The following is a 14,206-nucleotide window of genomic DNA, read 5'->3' on the forward strand; positions in this document are numbered from 1 at the left end:
CTCCGAGTCGGCGTTGAATTTCTTCAATTTCACGGTCGTGCTTCTTCAGCGCGGCCGACAACGACTCCCAACGGTTCCTGGATTCGACGATAAAGGCATCTATCTTCGAGTCAAGCTTGGAAAGCATTTCTGCAAGGCTTGCTACTGTTGGTAAGTCCCCCGGGGCGGCTGTGGCTGTGGACGCCTCTGCTGCAGCGTGTGGGGGAGGGGTTCCTGCTTGCTGAGAGCTGCGGGCTCCCTTCCCTTTAGTCATTTTAACTTAGGATTAAGTTGCTTAAATGTAATATTACACAACTAATTGAGTTACTAAACTATTATAAATGATTTATAAATGATTTGGTGAGCTTGGTAGGGGGTAGGTGACCCACTGTGCCCAAGTCTTGGGAGGAGCACTATAGACTCAGTCTTACTGGGTCGCCGCCATCTTGGATCCCCCCCATATTTCCTTTTAAATGAGATTCTGGAATCTTTGGAGATTTGGTGAAACGATTTCATTCATTCTTCTGGTGAATTTAGTGATATCAATCACAAGACACTTCCATTGCCACTATGAAATTAACAGCTTTTTAATGCACAGGAATTACAGTGGAAACAAGTATCTGCTGGCTCACTCTTTAAATTAATCTGAACATGTAAATTTCAAGAGCTATAACTGAGATTACAACCCAGTATCAATGAAACATTCAAACTGCGAAACTTTTAAATCTTTGCTTCGGTTAAGTCTCTCCAACAATCTGGAACTTACAACCAAGTGTAAAGCCGCTGCATAGTCCAAGTCAATGACGTTGCAACATAAACTGATGTCATGAATTATTTTTAATCTCAGAGTAGTCATTTGAACAGGAGAAAATTATATATTCAGCTATACTAAACTAAATAGTATTTTTTGGATGAAATATGATCAAGAGCATATGTAGATCCATCAAGTTGGAATACAGGCAGAGACTTGGATGAATTAAAAGCTACAAATACCAGAAAACCAGACGCAGGCCACAATATGAATGGAATACTTGAGTGTGGAGCCGAGAAAAGGATAGAGGAGGATCTGAGAAGGCGTTCGGGAAACCGGATAAATATTGTCTGGGCCATCAGGAAAATTCCTCAGGTCCTCCTTAAATAAGGCCAAAGGATCTTTTGCACCTGCCTCAGCAGGAAGATAAAACCTCATTTTAACAGATCATCTGAAAGGCAATACCACTCAAAATACAACAACATTTCTTCTTCCAATAACTGGAGTGTAAAGGAGGGCTCAAACAACATTCACATCATGGGTATGAATGATCGTGTATCTTAGCTATTGATGGCCTGTTACGTCGATCTGCTGCTACTTATTTCTTTACTATGATACAATCAGGAAAAAGGATTTTTACTTGATTAGAATCTCTACACCGTGGGAACAGGCCCTTCAGCCCAACTAGTCCAGCTGAACTTCTGAAGAGTAACCCACCCTGAACCATTCCCCTACTATCTTATATTTCACCCCTGATTAATGCACCTAATCTGCACATCCCTTAACATTATGGGCAATTTATCATGGCCAATCCACCTAACCTGCACATCTTTGGATTGTGGGAGGAAACTGGAGCACCTGGAAGAAACCCATGCAGACACAGGGAGCTTGTGCAAGTTCCACACAGTCACCAGAGGCTGGAATCAAACCTCGGTCCATGGTGCTGTGGGGCATTGTGCCACAGAGCTCCTGTGCCACCCCAAGGCCCATTTGGCCCTTCTCACATGTAATAATATTTTTCATCAATATGCTTAAAGTGGCATTTCTAAGAAGTACCAAACCATAGAATATTTTCAGGTAGGAATAACCAAGTTTGTGCAGAACTACTTGAATTACCTAAACTAAAGTATTCTCCATTTTGCCTTGAAAAAAGTGCAGAACAAACCAAACAGATTTGCGCTTCTTAAAACGGCGATACATTCCATTACTTCAGAAGAGGCTAATAATAGCAAGTCTGAGGATGCCGCACCAGTCTGCTCAGCATGTGTGGAGATGACAACAAAAGTATTATATAAACAGTCAAATTACATGGCAAACACATGTTTATAACTGAATAAGCCACAGAACAACCAACAGTTAGGAATTATTTCCACACACTGTGCCAGGGTAAAATCAACATTTAAAAATAGTATTCAGTTTTCAAATACAATAAATTGCAACTTAAAAATCCTAAAAATGATTGTTATGCTTAAACTGAACTCAATACGATGACACTGCTTTACACATCTTTAATCAAGCATCTCAACAATATAAGTAACTTGCGCACGGCATTTGCATATGGAATACGCTTACCAATTGCAGGTGCAATCCTCTATTCATGTCAACAAATTGCAAAAGCAATAACCAACAAAAGATGTGAACCACCAACCAGTACTGGTATAAATATATTGCTGGGTGCGAGGACGATACAATGCTTTTTAACAATCTAAGTCAGAGACAGACATATTTAAGTTAATGTACTATATACCTCAGTTGCTCTCAAGCTAAAACTGTAATTAAATTTAACTCAGTGTCTATAACCATATCCCTCTTTTCCCCAATATTTCACATTAATAGCATGCCAATATTACACACGAAACATTTTATCTCACTAAAAATCACAAACAGAAAATATATAAATTTAGCTCTGTTTCAGGAAAGGAACTTGATGCTAAGATGTAATTTTACTTTTGGCCCAAACTTAACCACACACAGGTCAGGTAATAGAAGACAGCTGTAAAGTAAAGCTCATCTAGTCTTGCTTCAGTACCAACCTCAAAATGGTTGTGCATCAATTTTTCCATTTCATACAGCACGCAATGTTGACTCGTGTAAGAGGCAGACAAGTTCAGTGCTCAATACTGGAAAGATTCTGTTGTCTAATTGCACAAAACTAACATTTAGGTAGTGTCTTACATGTCCTCAAGTCACCCCAAAGTACATCAGCCAAATTAAGTACTTCTAAAGTGCATCCATTGACCGAACATAAGAAATGCAACAATTAATTTAAATCTAAGAGGGCTCCACAAATAGGAATATTGCATTAGTTGTATAATCTAGTCTTAGTAATTTATTGTCAAAGTGGCTGTGACAACAATGGGAGTGGCGATTACCCAGACCATTTCCACAAACCTCAAATGACAGCTAGTTTCAAGCACTGATGGAAGACAAAAGGTGGGGGTCAGCAGAGGTGATGGCAAACCAGCTGACTGCTATCCACTCTGGAAGAGTAAGTGCTTGACTTCTGTTTAGCCCGCACCAAAGTATCGCCCAGGCAATTCAATGTAACGCTGTATAAATCATAAAGACAGACTTGCACTTTTAAATGAAGATGACGGCAAAACAATTCACTTGTGGCCAGCTGCCAATTTAGTGTAGTTGCTATGAGAACGTGGTATCAAGTAGATAGTGTGCTATTTGGAAAAGATGTGAAGGGGAGCAAAGAAATCAAAACCTGTGCAATTTCAAGTAATGCTGCTGTTTTCCAACCTGTTAATAAAGTACAGGAGGAGTTTAATGAGGGAAAAGGAAAGTGGACAATATTAGAAAATATAAAGATATTAAAAATAGCAGTTTCAAAATGACTTGGATTAAATGCAGTTATCCAATATTAAAGCCATTTTTTAAAACTGGAATTCTAAAACTGATGTTAAATTTTAGGTGGTCACAAACTAGATTCAACAAATTACAGTCAAAACGTGGAGCACTGGAAAAGCACAGCAGGTCTGGCAACATCCGAGGAGCAGGAGAGTCGAGCATAAGCCCTTCATCAGGAATGGGGTGGTGGATAGGTGGGAAGGAAGATGGACAGGTAGGACAGTTCAAGAAGGCAGTGCCAAGTTGGAGGGTTGGTTCTGCGATAAAGTGGGCGGAGGGGAGATGAGGAAACTGGTAAAATCGATATTGATGCAGTGTGGTTGGAGGGTCCCAAGGCAGAAGATGAGGCGCTCTTCCTCCAGGCATCGGGTTGCTTGGATTTGGCAGTGGAGGCGGCCCAGGACTTGCATGTCCTTGGTGGAGTGGGTGGGCGGGTTTAAGTGGTCGGCCACAGGGCAGTAGGACTGTTTAGTGCATATGTCCCAGAAATGATCCCCTGAACCACCCGCAAGTTGGCATCCTGTCTCCCCAATGTAGAGGAGACCACATTGGGAGCAACAGACACAGTAGACGAGGTGTTTGGATGTGCAGCAATAACTCTACTGGGTGTAGAAGGATCCTTTGGCACCTTGAATGGAGATGACGGGGGAGGTGTGGGCATAGGCTTTACACCTCTTGCAACGGCAAGGGAAGTTGCCAGGAGTGGAGGGTGGGTTGGTGTAGGGTTCGGACCTAACGAGGGAGTAATGGAGGGAATGGTCTCTGCGGAATGGTGATAGGGATGGGGAGGAACTATATATCTCTAGTAGTGGGGTCTGACTGGAGGTGGCGGAAAAAGTGAAGGATAATCAGTTGCATCCAGAGATTGGTGGGGTGGAAGATTGGGGGGATGGGAAGAGGTATTCTATCCTTGCTGCTGTTGGAGGGGTGGGGTTCAAGGGCAGAGGTGTGGGAAGTGAAGAAGAAGCACTTGAGGGCATTGTTGACCACATGGGAGGGGAAATTGCGGTCCTTGAAGTAGAAGGACATCTGGGATGTTCTGGAGAGGAATTGCTCATTCAGGGAGCAGATGCAGCAGAGTAACAGAGTAAGGGATAGCGTTTTTATAGGAGGGAGGATGGGAGGATGTGTAGTCCAGGTAGCTGCGAGTATCTGTGGGTTTGAAGTAGATGTCTGTGTTGAGTTGGTCACCAGCACTAGAAATGGCGATGGAGAGGTCGAGGAAGGGGAGGAAGGGGAGGGAGGGGTCCGAGACAGTCCAGGTAAACTTGAGGTCAGGGTAGAAGGTGTTCATGAAGTACACAAGGAAATAATCCAAAGCTAACACCCCTCCCCCCGCCCCAGAAAGCATGCAGTTTTGAACAGATTTTGAACAAGTAAAGTGATGCAGTGCTTATTACATCTCCTGAATTAGTAATTTTATTCATCAGCTGGAGTTTTGCTCAGTATGTGTTTCTCGGGCATGTAGTCAGAATCAGGCAATCGCCTTGCTTAGGCCACAGCTGCAGCCTGGTTGCTTTTGGCAACCCCACTGATTTTGGGTGGATGCACAGAGTGCTTGGTCGGACTTAGAAGATCTTAAAAGGATCCATGGTTTATTTGGGAGATCCGAGCCAGTTACGAGCTTTGGAATCTGCTGAAAACAGCGATTTCCGCTGCATGTTTCTCCTACCATAGATTCTTGACCGTTACTCCTCAGTGTGGTGAGTTTAACCATATGGGGAGGCATCAGGGAATTACTTCCTCAAGCAGTACAGACACGTGACAATGAAGTTAATTCAATTCAATTTTTAGGCTGGAGCAGGCCTTCGATGATATCTTGACTGTTGTAACTACCCTCTTAATGCACAGGGTGAGCGATATGGTTACTCAGGACTGGAAGCCAGGGGAAGCGAGTTGGTCAACCAGTAAAATTTCACAATAAACAGGCAATAAAGTAAATTGTTCATGTGCAATCTTGGAAAGGAAAAGCAAATTGGAAATAAAGTAACAGACATGAAAACAAGCCCTGTTGGCCACAATCTCTCTGCTGATTTTCGGATTCTGTCTACAAACTGGCTACTACTTTTTTTTTAACATCTTAGTTATACTTCAGAAGCCTGGAATCATGCAACCATGCAAATAATCAGCCACTTCAGGATAAGATTATGAAACAGCAATATTCAAGTTAGCAATTCCCTAAAAAATTAATAACTTTTAATAATCACTACCACTGATTGTTTGAAGTCAATCTGCTTCTGCCTGAAGCCACGCATACAATAGATATGAACTGTTCTTTGCATCTACATTATGTACAAGATGATCCAGGATTTCAAATTGGCAAAACGAATTGTCCTCCCTGAAATTCTTGATCAAACAATTTTCTTCAGCACTTTTGTACACTGGCAAGTTTTGAGAAGATTTGTAGCTCAGGTTGAGGTTCTGGATGTAGGTTTGCTCGCTGAGCTGGAAGCTTCATCCGGAGGCTTGCTGACAACGTGAATTGTAGGGTGACGAAACGTCTGAAAACGAACCTTCCAGCTCAGCGAGCAAACCTACACCCAGAACTTTTGTACATTATAAACCAGCACCAGAGACACAGAAAGGAACCAAGCTTTTGGAATAATTATCCTACAACATAAAATACAACACTGAGCTTTCATTCTAACTTGAAATGACAGTTATTTTAAAATCTGCCCCAACAGTACTTGAATGGAATTTTAAAAAAAGATTTTTAAAAATAAACAGAGGCATACTCAATAATCTTTCACCACCTCAGTTTGAATTCATTAGGTTCTGTTGAATTACTGACACACGCATGAGAATGTGAAAACTACTTTCGATGATTTTAGGGGTTTTTAAAAAATCCATTCACCAAGTTTGAGTGAAAGCACATTCCACCTCAGTCCCAAATCTACACCTAAGGGGAGGGGCCTCATTTCACTTATACATTGGCACTATCGAACTCATGAAGAATTCTCACAAACTGAAGATCCAATTCTTTTCCAATTCTGTCAATTCAGTGTATTTATCAAGGAGATCTCTGCCATTAAAAAATGCTTTGCTTCAAATTCAACCTATTCTGATAAGTGTTAAAGCATCCACAACAATAATCAAAGAAGAAACAAGCTCTCCCAGTAACCCAGTGAAACTATCTCTATCATCCAGTAGCATGTGAGGGCAAGTCATGAAACTAATTAGTTATTTGTGGGATATTGTTAAATGCAAAATAGTTGCCAGACATAATAACTCAATATAGGTTAGCATTCAAAGGTAGTTCATTGGTTGCTAAACACAGATTTTCTAAGAACATGAAACATTAAATCAACATGAACACAAATCGGATTTTTCTGCTAAGAACATAAGAATCAGTGGTTGGAGTAGGCAATTCAGCCAGTCAACTGTGCTCCAGTATTCAATGCAATCATGGTTGATCTCATCAAATCTTCAACTCCACTCTTACGCCCATTTTCCGTAACCCTTCAACTCATTACTAATTAAATTCAATCTCCTCTTTAGATTTATTCCGCGTCCCAGCATCCACTACACTCTGGGATAGTGAAGAGATTCATGACACTTTTTTTCCCCGAAAAGTGTTTCTCACCGGTTTTAAATCTGCTACCCTTCATCCTAAAACTATCACTTCTCATTCTACATCACCTCACAAATAAACACCCTCTTTACATCCACTTTGTTGATCCCTTCAGTATCTTAAATATCTCCATCAGATCTCCTCTCAGTCTTCTAAACTTGAGTGTATAGGTCTCAACTCCTCAATCTCTCTTCATAAAACAAATCCCTCATCTATAGAATCTATCTAGTGGATTGCCTCTGAACTGCCTCCCTCCTTGGGCAAGGGGACTGCAGGTGCAGTCTCACTCATGCATTGTATACTTGCAGCAACACTTCCCTACTTTGGTGTTCCATTCAATAGATTCCCTTTGCCTTATTACCAGCTGTACCATACTACTTTTTTGTCATTCAGGATGAGGACACCCATTTCCATCGGCACCAAAGCACTCTGCAGTTTTTCTCCACTTTGCCTTTCCATTCCTCAAGCTAAAATTGAAAAATTGACTTATCCACATTAAACTTCAAAGATCAAATTTTGGAATAGTTTCACTGAAACTATTCATATCCATTTGTAAATGTTTTGTTTCTTTAGCGCAACTTACTTTCCCACCTATTTTTGTGTTGCCTGCATTATTTAGCTGTAGGATCTTCTATCCCTGCATCCAAAGCATTAAAATAGATTGCAACTAGTTGGGGCCCCAAGGATTAGACCCTGTGGCACCCCACCAGTTACATCTCGCCAACAAGAAAAGAATCCATTTAAGGTCTTCAGAAACTTCTGGACTCAGTTATTTCTATCATGACTGGAAAAGGCACAGTGAACGAGATCATAGGTTACAGATTGGACACATGCACCAAAGGCACGGGAAGCATTAAAGCTGTCAGTCATGAGGGTTGCTGAGGGATGTGACAGTGCTGTAGTTGAAAGAGTTTATTTCATCACAGCTTTTTTAAAAGAGATAGGAAGACAGAACTGCCGAGCAAAAAGCTTATGAAGCCAACTTTTGTAAACGTTGGAGCAAAGGAGGCAACCTGGCTGGATGTCATGACATCTCTCAGAACAGGCATTCTAGCTTCTTTTTTTGAAGTTTTTAGGTTTAGCTTTAAGCAGTTGTTGCTGTGGGCTTGAAGTAGAAGCTATCTATTCCCTCTTGGTTTCAGCTCGAAGCTGGGGCTTCTTTGTGCTGGGTTACTAGGAGACAAATGTAATTTTCTGATTTTTCCTTTATTGCCAAGGGGGAGTTTTAGGATGTTATTATATTGGAACAGTTAATTAGTAATAGTTAATGTATATATTATTCAGATGCTATTCTAAGTTCTTCTTTCTTTTGTTTGTAATTTACTATAGTGCTTAAGTCAGTTATTTTTTGCTTAATATCAATCACTGGTCGACAAACCTTTATCTGAAAAGCTCCAAAATCCTAAGGCTTTTTCAAGAAGTTTTTTCTCATTAACAAGGTTGTTTAGTGTGCAAACAGTTAACCCAACTTCACACCAACTTGATGCCTGTCATTCAGATGCGGTGTGTGGGGGGCGTGGCCCATCACTGGCAGGCCTCAATTCTGTTTCAGGGCCCATTTTACTCAGCGCGTCTATCGTTTGTTAAGAATTTTTCAAATTTCACCAAACTGTCATTTATTCTGAAATTTGAAAATTCCAAATTCCCATAAACCAGCTGGTCCCGAGCATTTTGGATAAAGGATTGTGCACCTGTAGTTTGACCAGTCGCATTGTATCTGGCACACGGCACTTCACATCTACTTTTAAAATAAGAAAAATTAGGGTCTGGGCTACCTTATTAAAATATTTTGTGGGGGTCTGTTGTGTCCCATAACAAGGAATACTTGAAGAAATAACTCATCACTTTGATTGTTAGGACTGCCACCTTAAGAACAAATGGCAAGTATAGTTTTGTTAAGAGTCTGAAGTGGTTGCGTTTCTCACTTGAATTATTTGCCCGCATTTTGATGGCATTAGTAAATTGGGGCTATTTAGCACACTGGCTTATAACAACTTTCATTCAGTAAGAACCCACAAGATAACCTAATGTGACTGAAATTAAAGTGTGTATTTTGTTTCCCCTGAGGTTAAAAATCAGAACCATACATATCTCACAATTATAGGATTTATCAATGCATACAGGTACACAATTTGTCACCTATTCTCGATACTGTAGCTTCAAAAAAGTCATTTTCCTCATACGCTAAACATGGATAACCACATGACAGTACATTATTAAGTTTTGTAGCAATGACATAAGAGCATAGACGTCATCTCTGAATCAACTCAAGAAGATTAGTTCCTTTTGTGGTCAAAGACAAAGCTATTTTAAACAATCTGGTGATGGCACGCATTGCTCCGCCCAGGACAAATCTGACACAGCTCTGAGCTGTATCTCCAAACACTTATATGCCCTACTCAACAGCTTGTCACATCATTAATTTAATCACCCAAATAATCCTGCACACAGTTTCAGACAGACAACATTAAATTTGCTGAGCTATGGATAAGTTTAGAAAACACATCTGCAGAAGAAAAACAGACTTTCACTGAATTGGAAACACACCTGAAGCTAACCACAATGATGTAATTCTGCTCGGGAAGATGTGCTGGCTGGGTGGGTGGGAGTGCTGAAGGGGCACGGACTAAACCTACTCAGGTTAAGTTCCAAGTATGCACTAATGAGCTCCCTTCCCCATCAAACAAACCAAGAGCAATTCCCAAGTGTGCAGAAAATGTACATCAGAATGCAGAGAACTTCTTTTATGCAATACAACACAAGCAGAACTGGAAAGTAATGGCGCTTTAAGAACAACTCACTATAATACCCAATAAGTTAAATCTATTCAGCAATAACTGAAACATTGTTCTCTGTGGAACAAAATCATTACTTTTTTAATAAACAAGATAACCGTCGCATACAGGAAAGAGCCTTTGAAGATTTTCAGATGATCCACATAGCCACGGATTTATGGTAAATCACATTTACCTGAGACTCGTTCTATTTTTACAACGAACACCAAAGGCCATTGGGCTCACCAATAATAATTTAATTCTGATTTAACTGTGTCAATTAAAGCAATACTAAAATATAGCTCATTGTTTCAACTAGTAGCTAACATGCAGTGGAATATTATTGTACAGTGCAGCAACATCTGCCTTCAAGCCAGACAATTTCAAAGAGTCTGCCATGGCTTAGTCACTGACATAGAATATAGAAAATAGATGCAGGAGTGGGCCATTCAGCCCTACCCACCATTCAATAGGATCATGGCTGATCATGCAATTTCAGTATCCATTCCTGCCCTCTCCCCATATCCCTTGATCCCTTTAGCAGCAAGTACCACATCCAGCTCCTTCTTGAATATATATAACAAACTCACCCGCCAACAGCTTCTTGTGGGAGAGAATTCCACAGTTTGACAATTCTGAGTGAATAACTTCTCCCTCATCTCAGACCTGAACGGCTTACTCCTTATTCTTAGACTTGGACACCTTGTTCTGGACTTCCCCAACCTGTTCTCACATTTAGCCTATCCATTCCCATTAGGATTTTATATGTTGAGGAGAGCACCTCTCATTTTTCTGAATTCCAGTAAATACAAGCCCAATCAATCTTTCCTCATATATCAGTCCTGCCACCGCGCGAATCAGTCTAGCGCCTTCACTGGACTCCCTGAATAGCAAGAACATCGTTCCTCAGACTAGGAGACCAAAACTGCACACTATAGTCAAGGTGTGGCCTCAACAAAGTCTTGTATAACTGCAGCAAGACATCCTTACTCCAATACTCCAATCCTCTTGCAAAGGAAAGCGTGCCATTAGCAAAAGACAAAAACTTGCAAAATGCAAGCTTAATGTTAAAGAAAACATCACATGCTGAAGTATGTTTGTATTAGACAGTAACACACCAAGTTTTATTCTTGCCGTCCAAGCATGTTCTCAACTAGATGGTGCATCATATAACGTTGCTTATATAAAGTGGTTTGTGAAGAAAATTCTCGATCAACTACATTTGCTGGTATCACAGATATTTTTGATATTGTTTTGCAACCCTCAATTAACTGCTCTCAGCAGTCAGTTGATTACAAACATAAATATAATCTCAACAAAACATTTCTTCCTTGATGAATTCTTCATCATATTACAGTGAAATAGATGCTTGAAAACAACAACAGAAGGGCTGCCATGTACATATTCAGGTAGAAGAAACAAAAGGCACACTATTATAATGAAGTAGTAAATGGCTCCAATAAAACATTCCAGCTAAAATGAATTGATTCAGCATTTGGGCATATAATTGAATCTTTGGCTTAAGGGGTGCAGGAATTGGTCAAAATTTGCTTCTCAGAATTAGAATGTCTTGAACTGTTAATTAAATTAGACCAGCAGTTTCCAGGCTTTTCCTTATCTCACCAAGTGCCCTTTTAGGGTGACTCTTGTCCCATATGAACCTTCCAGATCCTAAGGAATTGTATGTATGCTGAATGTAATGCTGGAGGACATACAGATGCATTGATGCCAACTCAGGACATGTCAATACCTGCATCTTAAGAGTCTAGAGATAAACAGCACGGAAACAGACCCTTCTGTCCAACTTGTCCGTGCCAACCAGATACCCCAACCCAATCTCGTCCCACCTGCCAGCATTTGGCCTTTCTCCCTCTGAACCCTTCCTATTCATATACCTTTTCAGATGCCTTTTACATGCTATGATTGTACTAGCCTCCACCAATTCCTCTGGCAGCTCATCCCATACCACCCTCAGTGAAAAGCTGGCCCCTTAGGTCCCTTTTATATCTTCCTCCTCTCACCCTAAAACTATGCCATCGAGTTCTGGACTTACCCACCCTAGGGAAAAGACCTTATCTATTGATCCTATCCATGCCTTCATGATTTTATAAACCTCTACAAAGGTGACCCCTCAGCCTCCAGTGCTCCAGTGAAAACAGCTCCAACCTATTCAACATCTCCTGAAAGCTCAAATCCTCCAACCCTGGCAACATCTTTGTAAATATTTTCTTAACCCTTGCAAGTTTCACAACATCTTTCTGATAGGAAAGAGACCAGAATTGCATGCAATATCCCAAAAGTGGCCCAATTAATGCCCTATACAGCCGCAACATGACCTCCCAACTCCTGCACTCAATACTCTGACCAATAAAGGAAAGCATACTAATACCTCCTTCACTATCCTATCTATCTGCAACTCCACTTTCAAGAAGCCATGAACCTGCACTCAAAAGGTGTCTTTGTTCAGCAACACTTCCCAGTAACTTACCATTAAGTGTTTCTTACTTCTGATTTAATATGAATTCTAATTATTAGAACGCACTGGTCAGGAAAGTTCCACAAACCTGCTCGCCCATTCAGGCATTACTTAGTCAGACATGGTTTCCACCGCACTTCTGCCAAAGTAACATCAACAAAATAAGAAACAGAAGAAAATCTCAGGAATTTTCTAGTCATTATAACCACAAACTTCATTGCAAGGAAATTCACAAGCCATTCCTCTTTGGACTGTAACAACCATCCATTGACAGAATGAAAGCAAGTCTGTGGGATCCAGTTATTTTGAGGGTGGAACAGAGATAATGAATCCATTGGGTTGCACTGGAGGAGGTGAAATATAAAATTCAATTCTTTGCACGAACATCATGGACCCAAAAGCATGCACACTAATTACTGACTGGATATTTCACTTGACTGTAATCCCATCAAGCAACATTAAGGAAAAATAATTTCCAAACAGGATCAGAGCACAGAGCAAGAAATCAATATTTTCAGAGACAACTTTGAAAGAAAGCCTATTTATCACCTTCCTTTAAAACATCACATGAACTTAGTTGCAAGGACAAGAGAAAATGGTACTACAATTTGTGAAACGTGGTATCGACTAGCTGCTGAATTGCAACAGGAATATAAGCAGTGTGACATTTCCAACAATGCTCATAAGAATTATGAATACTGGTAAGGGTTTGTCAGCTGAATGATCTGTTACTGTTCTGTAAATAATTTCGAACTTGAAATTCATATTGTGCAGCATGGAAGATGAACAACATTTTTTTCCCCTACAGAATAAAATAGATGGGAACAGACAAGGATTAAAATATTGGTAACATAGGCTGGAAATGCATTGAAAGGATGCCAAATTCTCCAGAGAACTTCACTTGGAATCAGTTCAAGTAGCAAGCTAACAATGCTACAGCACCATGGACCATATACAAATTACAGGTCTGGCCATATTTTTGAATCTCCACAAACTCACTCGCTGAGGAATCACGTACAGCAATCCCATCGCATAGTAACATCCTTGTATTGCTGCTTAGTTTGTGAAACTCTACAGGACAGCCCCTTCAATTTCCAATTATATCTTTATTCTATGCAACGACGAACCCAGCACTATTTCCAACATAATATACTTGCCTCTTTCTCAGTATCCCTTGATATACAAGTCCATTGGTTTTCTTTAACACTGTACGCCCAGAAGTCTGCCAAATCTTGTGTTCCATCCCAACCACCAAATAAATATACTGTTTCTGCAAAGAAAATAAGTCATTATTCAGAGATTTTTGACTCAATGCTTTCACTTCAATTTCTACAATCTAGTTCCAACATCATCATATCACTTATACTCAGGGGTTGTCAGCTGAATGACAAACTTACTGACATGATAATGTGTTAACTCCAGCATTTATGTGTTAAGTCAAATTAAAACCACAGGTTTATTAATATTCCATTCCAGCAACGCTTTCCAACACCTAGGTAACATTATTTCATGCAGTGGGTCAGACAAGATATTAGCAAGGTTCCAAAATAAGGGTTTATATCAACAAAAATACAAAAACAGAAAATTCAATAAAGCAGTGCATGTTTTCGACTCACTGTAGCACAAAGACTTTGTAAGGTATAAACGGCAGAAAGGGAGGCAGGTGGAACAGAGTGCAGGGTGGCACAGACAGGGGTGTGTAGAGATGGCGAAGCGCCAGACGGTGGGGGGGGGATAGACGGGAAGAGAGGGGAGACGAGCTAGAGGGAGGAAAGAGCGGAGCGCGAGAAAGAGAGGAA

The 14,206-nt window shown here is 40.5% G+C and overlaps 1 protein-coding gene across 1 annotated transcript in view; it reads right to left on the minus strand.

Moving 5' to 3' along the window:
- LOC122547077 (muskelin-like) overlaps nucleotides 1–13,677 on the minus strand; it is a 21,191-nt gene extending 7,514 nt beyond the window's left edge. The window contains exon 1 of the mRNA XM_043685658.1: nucleotides 13,565–13,677. The gene's annotated coding sequence lies outside the window, so the exon portion shown is untranslated. The remainder of the gene's footprint in view (nucleotides 1–13,564) is intronic.
- Nucleotides 13,678–14,206: the final 529 nt, after the last annotated feature.

The sequence above is a fragment of the Chiloscyllium plagiosum genome, unplaced genomic scaffold (assembly GCF_004010195.1).
Source record: "Chiloscyllium plagiosum isolate BGI_BamShark_2017 unplaced genomic scaffold, ASM401019v2 scaf_8872, whole genome shotgun sequence".
Taxonomy (NCBI): Eukaryota; Metazoa; Chordata; class Chondrichthyes; order Orectolobiformes; family Hemiscylliidae; genus Chiloscyllium; species Chiloscyllium plagiosum.